The sequence below is a fragment of the Talpa europaea genome (assembly GCF_964194135.1).
Source record: "Talpa europaea genome assembly, chromosome: 3".
NCBI classification, from domain to species: domain Eukaryota; kingdom Metazoa; phylum Chordata; class Mammalia; order Eulipotyphla; family Talpidae; genus Talpa; species Talpa europaea.
The window spans coordinates 53,607,093-53,629,282 of NC_140069.1; the positions used below are offsets into that span (position 1 = coordinate 53,607,093).

The following is a 22,190-nucleotide window of genomic DNA, read 5'->3' on the forward strand; positions in this document are numbered from 1 at the left end:
GAAGCCGAGAAGCAGCAGAACGAATGCTAGAGAGCCCAGATAGAGTGAAGACTTGCTGGGGGCTGGGAGGCCTGCCAGCCTCCCGGCCCCCCAGCCAGCACCCCTGCCTGCCATATGCCTGGTGAACCCCAAATAAAAAACCTGCAAAACTACTGAGGACTCTGACTCCTCCTTTACCCGGTCTGCATGGGATCAGAAAACCTGCACTGTGTTCCATTCCTGACCTTACAGGGGGTATGTGAGTCCTTCTGTTGAGTTACTAAGTCTTCCTTGGTCTTTCTGACGTATACAGATGTATACAGAAAGTATACATGTTATTGTTTGTTTTACCTATTGTAGGGTAAGTGATTTTCAGGCTTTTCTGCCTTCCCGTCATTAACAGTGATGATGGATCCCTGTGGTCCTGAATGCATGCCTGATGGCGGGACCTGGAGTAGAGTGTGGGCATGCATAAGTGGGTACACCTGGGATAAGGCTGGGCTTGTAAGGGTGGCATCACGGGGATGCCAGCAGAATGAATGGGAGAACAGAGGCCACCAGAGAACGCTGGAGAGCCCAGAAAGAGTAAAGACTTGCTGTGTAAAGGCTGGCAGGCCTCGCTGGCCCCCTCAGCACCCCTGCCTGCCATGTGCCTGGTAAATCCCAATAAAACCCTGAAAAGCCACCGAGGGTTCCAGGACTCCTCCTTTACTCCATCTTCTCAGATCATAGAGATCCTGCTCCATGACCTCCTGCTGCTACACCTATCTTTATTATGGGGTTTCTCAGCCAAGAACCTAGAAGAATAGAGGGAAATTATTTTTCCTTGCTTATATTCCCCACTTGCTTCTGAGTCCTTATTAGGAGAGTTGTTAACAGCTATTTTTCTATTAATCACTCATCAACCTAGGGCTTTTCTATCCTCAAAATCTTCCAACCTCTGCTCATTGTCCAATTCCAAAGCCATTTCTACAGTTGTTTGGGGTATTTATTACAGCAGCATGCCACCTCCAGGTCTGAAAATGTGTTAGTTTCTTATTGCTGCTGTTACAACTTACCACAAATTTAGTGGCGTAAGATAACAAACTTATTACCATTCTTAAGGTCAGTCTTAATGTAGAGACAGGATGGGCACAGGGCAGGTTGTGTGATTCAAGCAGATGGGGTAAGGAGGAGTCCTGGAGCCCTCGGTGGCTTTTTCAGGCTTTTATTGGGATTTACCAGGTACACGACAGGCAGGGGTGCCGGGCGGCCAGGAGGCTGGCAGGCTACAGAGCCCCTGGCGAGTCTTCACTCTTCCTGGGCTCTCCCATGTTCTCTTGTGGCCTCTGCTTTCTGCTAGTGCAGCTCTCTCTCTCTCTGCTGTTTCGTTCCTTCGCTCTCTCTTTCACTCTGCTGTTCCGCTGGTGTCCCCGTGACACCGCCCTCATAAGCCCAGTCTCTCAGCCCAGGTGTACCCACCTACATAGGCCCACACCCTACTCCAGGTGCCCGCCATCAGGTATGCATTCAGGACCACAGGGTTCCATCATCAATCCTAATGGCGGGAGGGCAGAAAAACCTGATACATTTTTTACCTTACACTACACTTACTAACCTCATATCAAGGTGTTGGCAGGTTTAAGACTCTTCTGGAAGCTCTAATGGAGAATACTGGATTGTGAAAATAGAACTGAACCCTTAGAAGTCTTCAACTAGGAAAAGTCCTCAACAATAGAGCTCAGAAGAGGATAACTCTTCAAGAGGAGATCCAAAGAGTTCACAAACTGTGACCACTGACCAGTCTGACTAATCTATGTCATCTTTTTTAACTAGAAAATGGAAGTAACAGCTGCCCTGCAAGATGAGAAGCAGAGTGCATGTGAAATGTGAGCATATTTTGTTAAGTGTGAAATCACATCTAGGACAGTTGTATCATTAGGTTTCCTTGGCACCCAGAGACCCTTTTCTTATAGCTGTTGTTTGGCTAGAAAAAAAGTGATATGAGTTTCATTCTCTTTCTCATCCCGCTCCCCCAACATGCATATCCCTTCACCCCCAAAATGCTGTAATTGGAGGGAATAAGAATGCTGTTAGGAAATTTTAGTCAAAGTAAAAATTCAGTGATTTTTTTTTTTGAGTTGTTAGAGGTCAAGTTTATGTAGATAATGAGCTGTTTTGAAATGCTGATTTGTTGACATCACTTTATTGCATGAGTCAATTATTTTCTCTTTCTAATTGCTTAATTATTCCTGAACAAGACCCACGGTGCTCTAGATCCCTCACATTGTTACCACTGACTAGAGAAGAACTAGGTTGCCATCATTAGTGGATGTTTCTCTTGTTTCTTCCCCTTTTCTCAACAAATTATAGGAAAAGGATGTCGGCAACTGGAAGTCATTTTCTACTCACAGTTTGCTGACTTTAACAGGTGGATTTTTACTTAAGAGGTGATTGGGGGGATTCACCAGGTACTAAGTGGCTCTTGATTAAAGGACTAATCAGCTACTACATGTGCCACACTTTCCCTTAATAAGCTGAAAACTTTGGGTTGGTCTTAAAAAGAAAGTTCCTAAAGGTAAAGAATATTAGAACACTATGTGAACTCGGAAAAATAAACTGTACTGATACTAATTGAGTCAACTGTGATGATTACTCTTTTGTAATCACATTATTAGCCTTCCCCTTAAATCTATCATCTGTTGTGCCATATCAATTCAGAAATTATTCTAGCTCTGCATAAATCTCTTACCTTTATCAGGATAAACTATTGGAGTATTTATGAAGGTAATGTAGGTCATTTGTATATGTGAAGTCATTCATGGATTAGTGCTTCCCAATAATGGGATCCTCTTGTAGGAGGCAGTATCAGGCAAAGCATAGCTATGGAGCCAAAATAGACCTGGGTGCAAAATCCAACTTGACCCCATTACAATGATGACTTTTGAGAGGAAGGTAAAGGGAGGTAGAATGAACAATGCCAAGGCCCTGCTTTATGGCAGGCTCTGTACTTAGATATTTTGCATATATTATCTCATTTATTTTTTGCTCCTGTTCATGATATAACTAATACTAAGATATTTTTCAGAAGAGACTAACACAATATGAGACTAATTTATTTGCCTAAGGTTGCAGAGCTACTCAGGAGTACTGGGTTTTTGATTTTAAGTCTATTAAAGCAGTGCTGCACAGAATAGAATCTTTAACCTAAAAATTGTTCACACCTTAATCCCCAGAACCTATGAATATGTTCATTAATTTGTCAAAGGGGGATTGAAGATTATAGTTGAATGAAGATAGCTTATCAGTTAGCCTTAAAATGGGGGATTATTCTGAACTATTTGGATGGGCCTACTGTAATCACAAATTAAAACTGGAAAAGGGAGGCAGGAGAGATGGTTGATTCACAATTGCTGATTTGGGAAATGGATTAAGAAGGACAAAATAAAGGAATATGGCAGCTTCTTGAAGCTGGAAAGGCAAGGAAATAGGTTTTCTTCTAGACTCTCCAGAAAGGAACTGAGCCCTGCCAACACCTTGATTTTGCTCCGGGGGACCCATTTTGGACTTCTGGCTCGCAGAACTATTAAAATTATTGTATTATAAACCATACATATGATATTTTGTTAGTGTGCCATAGAAAAGTAACACAAAGTCTATCCTCCATGCTCTTTGCATTAAATTTTCACTACTTGCAAGACAAAGCCTTTGGTGACATTGCTAGTTGCCCATAAGCAGCAGGACACAAACCTATCCAAGCACACAGTGTCTTTGTCATTATGCTAACACATAATAATTTGAGAAATTTTGGTCCTCCACTTCACAGATTGTCATGGGCTGTTCATTCCTGACTTTCTACCTTATCCATTAATTCACAAGTAGGTTTTGAATGTTTGTTTTTTTTTTTTTAATGCCAGTACTAACTCCATGAATCTTTAAAATCATTTTGAGAATTAGACGCAGTTTGTCAGCAATGTAACCCAGGTGTAATTTGGTCAGGAGATATCTTATTTCCCTTATTTTTTTTTACCGTTGTCCACAGTCTAGAGGAGAAAGCTGAGGATGACTTAAAATTTGAAGAGATCTAAAGGAAAGGGATTCTGTGCTGAGCTGATTTCCCAAAAATAGTAGAGCAGAGAGAACCATCAGTGCAAAGGAAAGATTAACTGCTTCTTGCAGAATATTTTTGCACTTTATCTAAAGTAAAATCCCACTGAAACTACTTCAGGTTACTGTTCTGTGAAAGGCAAAGGACAAAATTATAGAAAGCTACTTCAGTGAATAAGAGGTGACATCTATTCTATCATGCATTTTTATAGTTGAAGTGCTCACTTTTATAGCTTTGGCTTTTTTTTTTAAATACAGAAGTATTTGGGATGGAGTCATTTTTTGTCTACAGGAAAGTGGAAAGGATTAATTAAGTCTGTAATTGCTTTATACAAAAATTAATAGAATTCTAATAAAATTGCAAACATAACAAGTTTTGAATCCATTTATCATGACTTTATCCTAAAGAATTGATAATAATGAAAAAGAAACTTCAGAAGATTTATTTTAGTTCTTAAGCACCTGGCATAATATTTGGTGCTCAGTTGGTTCTCCATGAATATTCATTACAAGAAAGAAAGATGAATGAATGAATGAGTAAATGAACAGGTTAGTGCAATAATTATCTACTTCAATATGAATAGAGTTGTAGGTATTGATACCAAATTATACAAACTACTTACAAAGATGATATATCAAATATCATACATATCAAGTTTGCTGTTGCTTTAATTAAAAAGTAAAGACTTTATTAGGCAAGAGCTAACCTATCCTGAATATTTATAAATGGAGAAGGTATTGGTGCAATGATTAATCTTTAGTGTAAACCTGAGAACATCATTAAATTGTAGTCAATTCCTAAATCTCTGCCTCTGAAAGTTCTGAGTTTAAAAATATGTATTGTTGGGCCTCCCCATTGGCGCAGCGGTTGAGCGCTGGGCTGCGAGGCTGCCCACGGCCTCTGCGCGCGCTGGTTCGATCCCCGGCTGCTCCCTGGCCACCACCGGAGGCGGGTCCCACATGGCGCGCAGACCTCTCCTGCCGCCCGCTGCTCCCCTCAGCAGTGTACTTCGGTCCTTCTGCCTGCTCTGCTCCCCGCTCTGGCTCTGGTGAATTCTCTCCCCCTCCCGCGCTTCTGACTGTACCCAGTGCATGTATAAACAAAACAAACAAACAAACAAATAAATAAATAAAAACATGCCTCTATTAAAAAAATATATGTATTGTTAATTTTCAGGTTTGTTGTTGAGTTTGCATTAGGAGTGCTTACCGAGTATCTCCTTGGTGTAGATGAACATTGTCATTTATCTAACAAATAAGAGTCCCTTTGTGAAAGCCTGGTTTGTGTTAATCATGTAGAATCACATACATTTTGGTATATTTAAAACCAATACTGGGAAGTGGTTAGACAACCATTAGAGACTATCTTTTCTGTTTTCTGGCGAAAACATTGTTTTCTAATAACTGTACCTTAGAACCCCTAAACCATTTTATCCCAGAAAAAAAAATTGACATGTTTGGTCACGTCCAGTGAGGATTTAAATCATGATATTTCATTTCAGCGGTATCATTATTTTGAGGCAGGCTGTGAAGGAATTAACATTTTAGGATTGACAGTTACCACTTTAGGGTTAGCTTCTCCAATATCATTGATACCCCTATTCTTGTATATTGAATATATAGTAGTAATAATGTTTTCTGAGTTGGTATCATTGTCAATACTTTCAAGCACTTCCTGTGTACCTACCAGACATAGGGACAAGTACTTTATATTCATTATTATATTGAATTTATTGAGTCCCTCCTCATATTCAATTTCCTCATTATAGAGGCAAAAAAAGTCTTATTTAAATGACGTTCTCAAAATCATAGCGCTACAATGTCATAGTTACAGTTCAAATGCTGTGTTTGGCTTCAAGTCTAACTACATAATACTGTTTTTTTTCTTATTCTGAAATTTTCTTGCAAAAATATTCATATATATGCAATTGCTTTTTGCTAAGAATTAAATTATTAAGCCCTAATACAATTTTTAAACATTTAAAAAATACAATTTTTAAACATTTCAGTAGAAATCTAACTAAGATATAAATATACACATTTGGACCTTACAGAAGATGTTGAGTCTAGAAAAAGAGCATGTAATAGTCTGCTATTTACCTCTTGTACTAGATTGTATCACTAGGGACAGTGTGAAAAAAAAATACCTCTTTTGCCTACCCAGTTACTGGCTTTTGCATGTACTCACTTAGTGACTCAGCAGAAGATTTGAAGTTCACTGTGTCCAGACTGTCCTATGTTCAGATGGAAAACAGGATATAGAATCCATCTTGTTCCCCACCACCTATTTTTTTTGACATATAAAAGGCTGTACATATTTAATATATACAAATTGATGAGTTTGGAGATAGATGTACATTCATGAAACCATCATCACAATTTATGTCATAAGCATATCCATCCCATGCAAAAGTTTCCTACTAGCCTCTTTATGAGTTGTTACTCATATTAATAAACAACATAATATCCATCCTCTTAGAATATTAGGTATATGATACAATATTATTAACTCTAAACACCATGTTATATTTTAGATTTCTAGGACTTATTCATCACGTGTAAATGAAATTTTGTGCTCTTTCAATTACACCTTTTTGTTTTGGCCCCCTCTCCAGCCTCTGGCAACTCCCATTTCTACTCTCTTTATGAGTTTGACTATTTTACACTCTTCATGTGAGTGTTATTATGGAGTACGTCTCCTCTGTGTCTGACTTATCTTACTTAGTTTACTTTCCAGGTTCATCCACGTTGCTGCAATGGCAGAATTTCCTCTTTTTTTGAATAATGTTCTGTGTGATTATATACCATGTTTTCTTTCTTTATTTGTCTGTTGATGGACATTCAGGTTGCTTCCATGCCTTAGATATTTTATTTTATTTTTTTTTAAATAATAAATTTTATTTTTATATTCCCCATACAATTGCAGCCCCCCCATTCTGACCCCAATCCCTCCCCTCCCGCCCCCGCCCCCTAAAAGTGTCTCTGGTTCATAGTTTTTTGTTGATTTTTTGATTTTCACTTTCTTATAGTTATTCATTTTCCTGGTCCCTTATTTAAGTTTTCTAGATTCCTGCTATGAGTGAGACCATCGGTATTTTTCTTTTTCTTTTTGACTTATTTCGCTGAGCATGATCCCTTCCAGCGCCATCCATGTTGCTGCAAATTGCATGTGTTTATCTTTTTTGAATGCTGTGTAATATTCCATGGTATATATGTACCACATCTCCTTGATCCAGTCATCTATTTTTGGGCATTTGGGTTGTTTCCAAAGCTTAGCTATTGTAAACAGTGCTGCTATAAACATAGGGGTGCAGGTGCTCTTTGGAATTGATGTTTCTGTGTCCTTTGGGTAAATACCTAGGAGTGGAATTGCTGGATCATACGGAAGCTCTATGTTTAGTAGGTCCAGAAATCTCCACACAGCTCTCCACAGTGGTTGGACCAGTTTGCACTCCCACCAACAGTGCAGAAGAGTTCCTTTTTCTCCACACCCTCGCCAACATTTGTTGTTGCTAGTTTTTTTTAATATGTGCCATTCTCACTGGTGTAAGATGGTAACTCATGGTAGTTTTGATTTGCATTTCCCTGATGACAAGTGATGTTGAACATTTTTTCATATGCCTGTTGGCCATTTGCATTTCCTCTTCAGAGAAGTTTCTTTTTAGCTCTTCTGCCCATTTTTTTGACTGGATTATTTTCTTTGTTGTTGTTGAGTCTCATCAGCTCTTTGCAGATTTTTGTGATCAGTCCTTTATCATTAGTGTTGGTTGCAAAAATGTTCTCCCAGTTGGTGGGGTTTCTCTTTGTTTTTGTTATTGTCTCTTTTGCTGTGCAGAAGCTCTTTAATTTGATGTAGTCCCAGCTGTTTATCTTTGCCTTCACTATCACTGCTTTGGGTGATGTGTCTGTAAAGATGTCTTTGATGTGCAAATCACGTAGTGTTTCGCCTATGTTTCCTTCTATATATTTTATGGTTTCAGGTCTTATGTCTAGTTCTTGAATCCATTTTGAGTTGATTTTTGTGTATGGTGTGAGGTAGTGGTCAAGCTTCATTCTTTTGCATGTAGCGACCCAGTTTTCCCAGCACCATTTATTGAACAAACTTTCTTTGCTCCAATGCATATTCTTTGCTCCTTTGTCAAAGATTAGTTGACCATAAATCTGTGGGTTTATTTCTGGATTTTCTATTCGATTCCATTGGTCTGTTTCTTGTTCCAATACCATGCCGTTTTGATGATTATGGCTTTGTAGTAGAGTTTGAAGTCTGGGAGTGTGATGCCTCCATTCCCTTCTCTTTTTTTCAGGAGAGCTTTGGCTATTCGGGGTTTTTTGTGATTCCATATGAATTTCATCCATAATTGTTCTATTTCTTTGAAGAATGACATTGAAATTTTGATTGGAATAGCATTGAATCTATATATTGCTTTTGGAAGGATGGCCATTTTAATAATGTTTATTCTTCCAATCCATGAGCAGGGGATGTCTTTCCATTTCTTTGTGTCTTCTTCTATTTCTTTTAACAGTGTTTTATAGTTTTCTTTGTATAGGCCCTTTACCTCTTTTGTTAGATTTATTCCCAAATATTTGATTTTTTTTTGTTTCAATAACAAAAGGGATGGTTTTTTTGATTTCTTCTTCTTCAGATTTATTGTTTGTGTATAGGAAGGCTACTGACTTTTGCGTGTTGATTTTGTATCCTGCCACTTTACTGAACTGATTGATGAGTTGAATTAGTTTTTCTGTGGAGTTTTTGGGGTTCTCTATGTATATTATCATATCGTCTGCAAATAGTGATAGTTTGACTTCTTCTTTTCCTATTTGGATTCCTTGGATGTCTTTCTCTTGTCTTATTGCTCTGGCTAGGACTTCCAGTATTATATTGAAAAGCAGTGGTGAGAGTGGACATCCTTGTCTTGTTCCAGATCTTAATGGAATTGCTTTCAGCTTTTCACCATTGAGAATGATACTGGCTGTTGGCTTGTCATAGATGGCCTTTATGATGTTGAGGTATGTTCCTTGTATCCCAAGAATTTCAAGGGCTTTTATCATGAATGGGTGTTGCACTTTGTCGAAAGCTTTCTCGGCATCTATTGATATTATCATATGGTTTTTATGAAGCCTTAGATATTTTAAATAGTGATAAGTGCACATGGGAGAGCAGATACATTTTGGGGGGGGATGTTGATTTCAGAACTTTTGCTTGTATACCCAGCAATATGATTGATGGATCATATGGTACTTCTATTTTTAATGTTTTGAGGAACTTCCATATACTGTTTGCCATAGTGGATGCACTAATTTACATTCCCTCCCACAGTGTTCCAGTGTTCTCTGTTCTCCATATCTTTGTTCACACTTGTCTTTCTTTTTCTTCCCTCCCTCCCCCCTCTTCCTTTGTTTTATGATAACCTTTCTAATAGACTTGAGGTGATAGCTCATTATAGTTTTGATTTGCATTTCCCTGATAATTAGTTAAGCACCGTTTTATATATCTTTGGCCATTTGCATGTCTTCTCTGGAAAAATGTCTGTTCAGTTCATTTGCCATTTTTAATATTTTTTTATTTGCTGTTGAATTGTAGGATTACCCTGTTGATTTTGGCTATTAACGCCTTATCAGATATAAAGTTTGCAAATACTTTCTCCCATTCAATAGGTTGCTTTTCCATTTTGTTTATTGTTTTCTTTGCTGTAAAGAAGACTTTTAGTTGATGATGTCACACTTGTTAACTTTTGCTTTTATTTTCTGAGTTTTTGGTGTCATATCCAAGAAATCATTGTCAATAAGTTTTTCTTACATGTTTTCTTTGAGGGGATCCTGCCTCTTGACACAAAGCCAGCTTGAGAGCCACATGTTATTCTTTCTGAAAAATTGTAAAACTTGATTCAAAATTAGTCTTTTCAAAAGGAAAATCATGTTGAAGAAACGGAATCTTTTCAACTTTTGGGAATCAATTAGAGAGCTTAATGTGTTTCCCAATTTAACAATCTCTCTTCAGTGGATTAAGCAAGCTGTTGCATGTGTCATTGCTGCAGTTACTATTACACTTAGAGAAGCAGCATTAAATATTGTGTGAGAAAGTGTTAGAGACAGTTCAAATATTACTTGATGTAGCAAAGCATAGTAGTTTCTGATAAGTCTCCCCTTTTTTTCAGGTCTATAGTGAATTTTCACTCTTACTTTAAAATTTGAATGACGTCTTACATTTGGACAAAGAATCTCAGCACTATATGCGGAATTTGTAGCATTGTTCATATATTTCTTTGCACACATACATGCAGCTTCTTTCACTACACATGCAGTGTATGTGTGTGTGAATATATAAATGTATAAATATATGTGTGTATATATGTGTATATATTTCAAACTAGTTCTATCCTTTTTGCTTGACAGTGTGTTATACCATATGGTATAGAGCATCATGCCAAAAGATAAAAATATTCCTAGAACATATGAAATCACCAATCAACTGAAAAAGGGTAAAGACTTTTGACCACCTCATTTGTGACTCTGGTGTGTTTGTGGGTAATACTACAAGCTTAATACCCCAAATTTGAAAGCAGGACGTATTTGGAGTTAATGTGACTCTTACATTTAAAGAAATAAATTCAAATGTAAATTCTTTGAAAATTCTATCATTCTAAAGAAATTGACTCAAATAAGTGTTATCTTTATAGATCAAAATCCTACATATTTATTTATGGAACTTTCTTATCTTATTTTACTCTCTAGAGTTACCTTACTGGGAGGCTTTAGAAGTAGAACCCACATGGGTATGATGTTTCAACCAAAATAAAAAAAGGCAAAGAAAACCAAATTCCAGAGATCCTAGGCACCATGGAATAAAGTTATAATGTCAATGTTATTCAAGATTCTTTCCTTGCCAACAATAAGCAGCAATTGAGTCTACAGGTGTTCTATGGTGTGCCTTATAGTGAGCTACTCAAGTTTAACGCATATTATTTCTCCAGTAGGTGCAAGTACCTTTGTATCACACTGAATGTTGTTTTCAAATGCTTAATTAAACGAAAATGACAAACCTATCTAGTTGCTATCTATCCAAGGACTGAGTGTTTTCCCTTAGGGGGTAAACTGTTGCACAAGATAGTAAGTGCCGTTGCCACGACATTTTGGAGTTCTGTAAATAGTGCTCTTTATATAACAAGGATCCAGTCTTTCCATCCATTCACTAGTTGTGATTATTCTCCTTCTTGTTTGTATTTAATCACACATCATAATTTACTGTCTTTTTTTTTTTTTTACAAAAATGACCCTAGTTATGCTTTATTTTCACAGGATAGATCTACAATAAAATAGAGTTGTTAGAGTGTATCTTAGTAACGCTTCATCTCATTTTATGATTTCGGTTTGAACCCTGATAATATTGCCGTTCGTTTCTAAGCAGTGTCTGCTTTTACCTTGAGATTAGCATAAATCTCAAGACCATTCAAGCAGAAGTTCTATTTCAGAAGCTTTTATATGTTTTATTTATTCTTGTGCTTTTTCCCTTTGTTCACTGGAGATCCATGGAACAGTTACTTTAGTCCCAAAAAATAAGTTAATAGAATTGGGTAGATGGATAAATAGTTCTTAATTGCACTTCATTGGAAGATACATGCAAATTATGCTCCACTTTATAGGCAACCATATTATTTTTAAAGGGCTAGTCTTTCCTTTTATAGGAGCTAGAGTGACTGATTCATGTTAGTTTCCTCAATCTGCCTTAGTGGGACTAAGATAACTCAATCCCTCTTTGAAACTGTGTGTTTGTACTCTTTTAAAATAGTCATGTTTGGAAAGAAATGCTGGCCAAATAGAACCATAGGCTGAAAATGTGTCTATTTTTGGACTTCAAAAATTGTTACTGTCTCATAAAAAGAAACACATAATCGAAGATTCTCAAATACTGTTTAAATGATAGCATTGTAAGTACCTTTAAGTATTTGAGAACAACTCAACATTTGTTATAATGCTAGGTTATTCAGTCACTAAAAATGGATCATGCTTTGTCAACCACTTTTAATGATGACTGTTTTATAACTGTATTTATGATATGTATATATTTATGTTCAAATCCACCCCCTTCCTTAGAACAAATTATTATCAATAGAGGGAAGAACAAGAAAGAAATATGCAGGCACATTGTTTTTTTCTGTCACAGGATGACTTATAAAGTCACTAGAAGTTTGGATCCAAAGCATGCATTGCATAGGGTTTCTGTAGCCTCAGTAAGACCTAGGGAAATCCCTAGCAGTAAGTGAATTTTTTTTCCTTTTCCAAACCTTCCTTGGAATGCTATAGTTATAGCCAGGTAAAGAAAATATATTAGAATACTTACTTTTACTATGAGAGACCAGCTAGGATTTCATTGTTTATGAAATCAGCAATAACAAAACTCCCACGCAGAGGAATTATCAGGATAATATTTCTCTTAACTGTCTGAACCTCAGTATTTCCTTCAATAAACAAGGAGGTCATCAGATAATAACCTTGTAAGTGATATTTCTGCAAGTACACTACCATTTTCAAATTAACCCCCAAACTCCATATACTTCAGTCATATAGACTGTGCTCTTCTTCAAACCCAGCATATCTTTTTATTTTTATTTCTTATTGCAGTGAAATACCTTTCTCTGTCTTCTTTCACATTCAGTGTAAAATCTCTAACTCGCTGGAGTTTTTGTAGCTCTTTCCCAGACAGAGTTTATTCTCTTCTCCCCAAACCTCACCCAGTTGCTTAAAACTCACATCACAATATATTATAATTATCGGTCAATATACACTACTTCCTGGTCATTGTGTCAGCAGCTAGTGTGAGAATCAGAGTCTCTTTTAATTAATCTCTGTGTCTTCAGCATCCAGAGGTACTGTAGTTAATCACTGTATTGTAGGCAATCAATAAATAATAGTAATTAAGAAAAGAACAGTACTTAAATAGAATCAGTGCTCATCATAAAATAGAAAGCAAAGTCGGTGTGCAATTTACTTTGTAGTCATTATTTGCCCACAAAATGCTGAGAAATCTGACATGTACTTGACTATAAGGAATGTAACTCCTAGCTCTGCATGAGTCAGGATTAACCCAGATTTGGGGAATTTATAGACTACAAGAGTAGTTTAGAGTGCAACATATTAGGATTCCTTGACCCTGACCCACATATTAGGATTCCTTGATTCCTGACCCACAGTGAGTTCAGGGCCATGAGAAACATCTCATTTCTGAAGACTGAGAGCTTCATTATTTTTGAGAATTAGAGAAAAGTGTTGATTAAATGGGAATGGCTAGAACATTTGGAAATCTAAACTTGTCCTCAGAACTCAGGTCGGAGACAAGATGACCATTTCAAAAAACAAATCAGATGAAACTCTTGGTGCAGAAACAACTCATCTGGGACACTATGCTCTTTTGTTAAATACAAACAATTTCACAAAACATTAATGCCAAGCAAAATCACTCGGTGACCATTATAAAGACAAAAACAAGATCAATCCTCAATCATGTATACATATTTACAGAGCTGATTATAAACTTGGAGGTTCAGTTGAGTGGATTTTGTTGCCTTTAAACCTTCCCTACTCCCACCTTCAGTGTAGCTTAAGATTCCATTGTGTAACATTGTTTAAAATCAGGTCAGAGAAGTAATAGTCAGATTGTGAAGGGCCTTCAGGACCATTATAAGGCTGTAGCTTTTATTCCTAGGGAAATGAGAAGCCATTGGAGAATTGGAAATAAAGTCGGATAATCTGATTCACATTTTAAAATGATCCCTCTGACTGCAGCATGATTGTTCTTTCTTGGTTTTTTTTTTTTTTTAAGATTTATTTTTATTTATGCAAGTACTGGGGTACAGTCAGAGGCACAGGAGGGTGAGAGAATTCACCAGAGACAGAGCGGGGAGCAGAACAGGCAGATGGATGGAAGACACTGCTGAGGGAGCAGCAGGCAAAGCAGGAGAGGTCTACCCTGCCATGTGGGTTTCTCCCTGGCCAGCCGGGAACTGAACCCACAGCTACAGAGGCTGCAGACAGCTTCACAGCACGGCGCTCAACCCACTGTGCCACCGGGTAGGCCCCATGGTTGTTCTTTCATAGAATGAAATAGGAAGGCACAGAATGGACTTAGGTGTGAAGCTGGCTGGTTGTCCTGGTGCTGAGAGTCTGAAAATTCTCTGATGATTACTTCAACTTTCTTGTAAAGAATGAATCAGGGTCCTCTGGTAAGAGTGAATATGGGGAATGAAGTTTTAGGAGTTCGAGGAATGAAAGGCATGGAAGAAGGTATGAATTAATTTTCCAGAAACATGAGAAAGTGGAGTGGGGAAATGTGGCCTGATTGCTTTCAGATTCAATCAAGGTTTGGGGGTTCATTAATTTAAAGTGAGACCTGTCAGCAGGATTGTGTGTTTTTCTTTTTTTTTAATTTTTTTTAGATTTATTTATTCATGCATACAAGAACTGGGGTACAGGCCAGATGCACAGGAGGTGAAAGGATTTACCAGAGACAGAGCGGGGAACAGAACAGGCAGATTGACTGAAATACACTGCTGAAGGGAGCAGCAGGCGAGACGGGAGAGGTCTGCTGCACCATGTGGGATGCTTGCTTGCCGGCTGGGATTGAACCCTCACTGCTTAGGCTGCTGACGCTCAACCACCTGTACCACCAGGGGAGGTCCCCACGATTGTGTATTTTTCTCTGATCATGTTCACTACATAGGCTGTGAGAAAGCAGAACATTGTCTTAATGGAGTTAGTTTCCCCCCCGCCCCCCAGGAGCTCCTTGTAGAGTGAGAGGGACAAGATAGTTGAAAGAGCAAGTCTGAGAGTGATTATGAAAGAGAGGACCACAAATAGGAGAGAGACTGAGGAAAGTGGAACCCTCCACCTTCAGAACATCAGCCCCTAGCTTCTGTCACTCCAGGACAAGTTTCCCTCCGGATTTTAGTTCATGAGCAAATTCTCCTATGAACTTAACTAAGTTGGATTTCTGTCACCCTAAGCTAAAAATAATTCCTGCCAAATTGGGTATGCAATATAAAGAAAACATCTACTCTCCAAATGTCTTTCTTAATTCTCTGGATGCATCAGAATTATTAACATTAAAATGTATCAATGTTGAAAATGATACTTAGATCCCTTCTCTGGGATTCTGATACAGTTGGTAAAGACATAAGTAGTTGTTTTCAAAGCTCCCCATATAATCCAATGTTCAGCCTGAGCTGAGAATGATAGTTCTAAATCCTGTCAACTAAGTTCTTTAGTGACAGTTTCAAATTATGTAGATGCTATAAATTAACGTTTGAATTAAATGATCAATTAATTTTTGTATTATCTCTGCATGCTACAGAGAGATTTATGGGGGATGGAAAAGGTGTTCGGATTTCTCCTGGATAGTTTTTATAGCTGTAGCAACCAGCCACGTTTGAAGCCCAAGGCAGTCAGTGATGGACTATGGGTTCATCCATAGCATGTCCAGGACCCTGGTATGCTGGGCACATGTGGAAGAGCCATGGCTACCATTCTGTAGGGGTTCATGATCGGGTTTTTCTTTTTGTTATTGTTTATTTGATATTTATTATAGGGAGTATATTAGTTTTAGATTTATAGTTAAGTAATTTTATTGTTTATGGTAGAGGAACACTTTATTGCAGATTAAGACTCCTTAAATAATGTTTGTAAACTGTGCCCCTTTTATTAGGCATTTAAAGCAGGGCAGTAGAATAAAGGGATTTGGTCTGTGTGTCAACAGAACTGTGCCCAAGTTCCCTTCCTACCCATCCCAACTCTGAAAATCAGGGCAAGTTCCTCACCTTTACTGTACCTTAGGAGCACATTGGTAAAATGGGGTGCTTGTTCTGGAACTCTAAGATCCATTTCAGCCCTAAAACTCTATTACTTAAACCATACTTCTATCTTTTTCTCAAATTATTGAGGTATTAAATGGTGTGTTTGGATTTATGACCCACAGATCATATTCCCTGTGGGTTATATGTCCTCCATTGTTACTGGAGTACCACGTGGTGCCAGGGGGGCAAACAATCAAGGGATTGATGACAATCAGCTTTCCAGTGTGACTTTGAGGTATGCACTACTGTGAAAGGTGAGGATGTCCAGTCACGCAATAGTGTCATTGAGAGTAGTAAAAAATAAGGATGAAGTAAAGAAGAATGATAAAAAAAAACTGGTTCTTGTGGGACTTCAGAAAAGAAAGACAAGACTCAGGGAAAAAAGTGATATTGACGTAGTGTTTGCAAGGTGAACTGTATTGGTTTTCAGGGAGAAGAGGGCTTACCCTTGTGGAATGAAGGCAGCAGTATGTGGAGGAGGAGTGAAGATTATGCTTGTGGGACAAAGGAAGCAGATCAATTTGGTTTGGAAGAGCAGAAGAAAAGGCTGGACATATGTATATAAAGTGTAGATGTTGAACCACATAACAGCAGTTAACACAGCTATGAAATGCAATGATGGAGCACATTCAAGGGTTAATATGTTAATTCTTTTTATAAAAAGATTAAACAATAAAATTAATGGGGAATGGCAACATAGGAGGGGGCAAAAAAAATCTTCAGAAAAATGAAATACAGACTAGGGTTTGACATTCCTGGAGGATATAAAGAGGCTAGTGTGAAAGTAATCAGTATCTGGGCTCTAAACTTTCATAAACTTTGTAAACTTTTAATCTAATATTTATCTCAGTGAACATGCTCAGGTGAAGCATCTTTCCTACCTCCTTTTTTGCAGTCTCCCAACTCTCATTGACTCTTAACTGTCTCAGGATTAATAATATCTTGGGGGAGGGGAAGTGAAGATTCAAAATGTTTGTTTATCAAGACCACTTCCACACTTTTTTTTAAGATTTATTTATTTTTGATATAAGAACTGGGGTACAGACCAAAGGTGTGGGGGGTGAGAAGATTTACCAGAGACAGAGTAGGGAACAGAACAGGCAGATTGACCAAGTATACTGCTGAGGGGAGCAGCAGGCGAGTCAGGAGAGGTCTGCTGCGCCATGTGGATTGCTCCCTGGCTGGCCCGGGATTGAACTCATGTTACAGTGGCTGTGGATAACTTCATAGTGCTGTGCTTAACCCCGTGTGCCACCAGGGGGGCCCTCCCACACTTTTTATTAAGGGATTAGATTCATTAAATTTTACTTTTGGGATTTGATAAAGATATATCAAATTACATAAGGCATTCATTTGCTTTGCTCAATTGTGTGCTGATATCAAATTGCAATAATTTGATGATAATTTAATCAGAAGAACGTTTTTAACACAGTGCAATAGTCATGAACATTAAAAACAACATTTAAACTTTTAATATTCAGAAACTAGATTACTACCTCACACTATACACAAAAAAAAATCTCAAAATGGATAAAAGACTTGAATATAAGTCCTGAAAACCTTAAGGTAGATACATAGAAGAAAACATAGGCACAACGCTCTGCAGTATACGTCTCAGAAACATCTTTGAGGACTCATCCCCAGAAGCAAAGAAAATAAAGGAAAAGATAAGCAGCTGGGACTACATTAAATTAAAAAGCTTCTGTATAGCTAAGGAGACAATAACCAAAACGAAGAGACAACCCACAGTTTGGGAGAAAATATTTGTATTCCGCACAACTGATAAGGGACTAATGTCAAAGATCTATAAAGAGCTTATACAACTCAACAAAAACAGAGCAAACAACCCAGTCAAAAAATGGGCAGAAGAACTAAAAAGACACTTCTCCAAAGAGAAAATGCAAATGGCCAACAGGTATGTGAAAAAATGCTCAATATCATTTATAATTTGGGAAACGCAAATCAAAACCACAATGAGATATCACCTTGCACTGGTGAGAATAGCCTGTATTTAAAGAACTGAAAACAACAAATACTGGGAAGGATACAAAGAAAAAGGAACCTTCTTACACTGCTGGTGGGAATGAAAACCTGGTCCAACCACTATGGAAATCTGCGAAGAACCCTCAAATTACTAAAAATGGAGCTACCACATGACCCAAAAATTTCACTCCTAAGAATCTACCCAAAGGACACAAAAACATTCATTCGAAAGGAAACCCACACTCCTATGTTTATTGCAGCAATATTTACAATTGTTAAGACATGGAAACAACCTAAATGCCCAAGAAGTGTGGTATATAAACACAATGGAATACTGTTCAGCAATGAAAAAAGATAAACTCATGCCATTTGCAGCAACATGGATGGAACGGGAAGGAATTATGCCCAGTGAAATAAGCCAGGAGAAAGAAAAAGATCAGATGGTTTCACTTATAGGAGGAATATAGGGAATCCAAACAAAGAGTCAAAAAAAAAAAAAACCTTGCAGCTAAGTTTTGTTTTATTTTAGATTTTTGTATGCTGTCTATATCTCTCTCTTTACCCTCCTATTTACCTACCTACCTACTTATCTACAAATCTATTTATTTCTGAAAAATATTTATTATTCACAACAATTATAACAATGAATAAGACAATAGGGAAATTTTTTTGGAGAGATTATTTTAGTCTTTTGGATAACTTTGATATGATTTTGATTCATATATCAAAGACTGAAGAGATTTGAGCTTTTATATTAGTAATGGTCATGAAAAATGGTTTCCTGTAAAAAAATTTGAACAATTAAATATATGCCTTTAATATTGTACATATATGTGTATAGTAAGCCATCAATAGTCTTGGTCATTGTATCATTTAATCAAGTCCTCAAATGCATCATCAAAACTTAGTAAAATAACATAAATTTTAAATCTATTTGTGTTGTCTTTTCAAACTGACTCCACCCAAGTATTGGTAATTCATTTTCTTAATTTCCTTGTATATAAATTATTATCAGTGTTACAGAAATTCTAGAACTTTTTTGAGCTAGTTGTTAGCTTAATGTTAAACCAGTAACTGAAGATGAGTCAGAAAAGAAAATCAATAGGCTTACTCATGAGCAAGTAGTTTATTCTCTTTATCATATCAAAAATAATTTAGATGCATCCCCAATGATCCCTTTCAAATTTACATACTGTTACAAATGATTCTTTTAGATAAGATAAAATTGCAACTCTAATTTTTGTATTGATTTTCTAAAAAATTGATGATAGTATGTTTTTGAGCGTAATTAGGATGACTACCATAACATGTGATTCTCCATAAGCTGAGTGTGTATGCTCTGTGCTATCATTTATAACAGTTTTTGCAAACTAAAGAAATTTTCACATTTGTAAATTTGGAAAGCAGTTCAGATCTCAACTTTGGAGTATGCCTGTCTTTTTCATTCCCTGCCTCTCCCATAAACCCTACATTTCTCCTCACCAAGGAATATGCACAGGAGCGAACGTTTTGAAGACAGTACCATACACAGTTCACACAAGGTCTTGTTAAGAAGATGGGACTACATCTTCAACCATATGGAGTGCTGAAATTTTTGGGAACAAACCAAAATGGTAATCTGAAGTCTTATTTAGGAAACAAAACTCGTGTGACTAGAAATAGACCAACTCCTAAATATATTCTGGTTTATGTGCTTTCTGGTATAAACCACATGTCACTAAGTAAAGTTTTAAGTGGTCAACAGAGGGCAAGCATATTTTCTACCTAAAGAATGTGTCCACCCGGCTGGGAATTGATTATACATTTTTCTAGTTTGATAATTTCAAGTCTCATTTATTCTAATGACAAATCTGTATTTATATAAACATACTTATTAATATTGTCAATCCCTTTGAGGAAATGAGTGTTCATTTTAAGGCAATTTTGATTATGAATGATGGCTTTAGAAATCTCATTTCTACATTTTAATTTTAAAAATTGTATAAAATATTCTCTGAAATATTGGTCCTTTCTTGAGGTTAAAAGACTGACAATAAAACCATAAACTCTTACTGGAGTTTTGCCCAAGTTAATCTATTTTACTCATGACATATATGTATGATAAAGGGGGTCAAATCTCTAGGATTTCAAGCATAAGTATCTTTCTTATTAATTAGTTGTTTCATTTTAATGTGTATGATTTTACCACTCTAAGCTCCCGTGTCCTTCTTCATAAAATAAATAATTTTATATTTCATCATCTCTAAAATCCATTACAAGTTTGAATTTTCATTTTCATAAAATGGAACATTTTCAACTCATAAAAATTATCATTTTCCATATTTTGCCTTATGAAATATTTACCTGTCAGCTTCTTTGTTTGATAGTTCTTATATTTTAGTACAAAGATTGATGTTCCTTTGATTTTCTGGTACATATCTTATACAGTTAATAGAAAGAAGGGAATCCATTGAAAAAAATTTTGTAAAATAGTGGAAGAAGTATAGCTATTTAGAGATGTAAATGCTTGTAAACAGCTTCAAACTCATCCATTAAAATTGAGAAAAATGATGACAGAATTGTTCAGCAATTTGATTTTTGTTTAGGGGAGTATCCATGAATCCAGAAATTAGCAAATTGTTGAACTCTCACATTTCATCCTCTGTTACATCCTTTTAGCTGTGTCATCAGCTATAATGTCTCTATGTTGATCGCTAGTAATCGCTGGTCTGTGACATTTAAGAATAAGTCTTTGATTCTGGTCAACTACAGTTCCAGATTTCCATAACCGACATTCTATTTCTTCCCTTCACCATTGGGTTCAGAGTTCAGCAGACTGTGAAAGATACTGAAATTGTTATTTAGCTTCCACCTCTTTCCTCTTCCCATGGTGCAGCAGGTCCTCTCGGTGTCCAGTGAATTCACTGGCCAGTGCTTTTTTATCAATAGCTCTGCCTTTGACTTGGCATCTGTGGGTGTTGCTTAGGGTTCTGATACCCCTGCATAAAGACAGTATATAATATGTCAGAAAGAGCAGGACTCGGGGCTCTCTCTGCCTTTAATCAGAGAGGTGACAGTGATCTCTTTGCCTCACTGTATTAAAACGTAAGTTTTGTTATTATTCAGGCATGGTGAATAATACCAGGTAAGAGGCCTGGGGTAGAAGGGACACATGGGAGAGCAGCAAGATTAGTCAAGAGACAGGAAGAACAAAGAGAAAATATAACAAAGAGCCTTTATTGTACTTTCCATTCAAGTCATGGGCAAGTAGGTGTCAGATTGGCAAATGTGACTAATTTCAACATACCCTAGGGCACGGGGGCTGACTCTTGTTTGATATCCTGCTCTGGGATCATTAGATCAGGGGGATAGTGGCCCAGGGTGTAACAGCCCAGTAAAGGAGGATGTGGTGGTGGTGGAGGGGCCTTAGATTCTAGACTGCTTGCCTTGCATGTGAGAGGAATGTCTGAGTCACTATGAGCCCCAGCAACTGGCTAGCCCTTGAATCAGCATGGCCAAGAAATAAATATCTCAAAAATGCAGAATAAAAGCTCATGTTTAATATACTCGTTAGGCCTTAGTATTTTTCATTTGAAATAATTAGTTATCTTAATTTGAAATATTAGTTACAATCTTAATATAGAAAAAAAGGTCTATGACCCAGTCATTATTCCACTTGATCCTCACTACACTGAGGAGTGAGATACTATGAATTATTATATCCTTTTTTTAAAACAGGTTTAAGATATGAAGATAGGGGTTTACTTCCAAGTTTACATAATAAGTAACTATGTCTGCAGTTTACCTGCTCATTCATTACATTTTAAGATGAAAGAAAGGGGGAATAGAATTACATTTATTGAATACCTACTGTATGTCAAATAACTTCTTAGGTATTTAGTATGTATTATTTATTTAGTATTTATTAAATATTAAATAATTTAAAGTGAATAGTAACAGCATGACATATGTACTGAAATTTGTGAAACAGAAATTATTGTGGCTACTTTATAGATGAGAAAAATGAGCTTCATAAAAGTTAGGAAAGTTTTTTTCTGCCACTAATAATACATGTCAGAACTGAGATTTAAACTGGCTGGTCTGTTGGATCCAAGCAAATGATTTTCATCTCAAGTATCAGCTTGAGTCAGTTGATGGAATTTGTCCTTGTCTGAAGCAGCAGAGAAGAATTCTGGCTCTGGGTCTGGGCTCACTGTGGAGAGGTCACTAAGAGTTAATGGCTGTTGTCATGGAAGCAAGAGGAAAGAGCCAAAATCCCACCATTATTTCTTATCCTTGAAGTAGTCTCTCATTAACATC

The 22,190-nt window shown here is 37.0% G+C and overlaps 1 protein-coding gene across 1 annotated transcript in view; it reads left to right on the plus strand.

Moving 5' to 3' along the window:
• The window catches only part of CYP7B1 (cytochrome P450 family 7 subfamily B member 1), a gene marked incomplete at both ends in the record, with an annotated part of 190,465 nt that overhangs the window by 15,126 nt on the left and 153,149 nt on the right, over positions 1-22,190 (plus strand). The window lies entirely within an intron of this gene.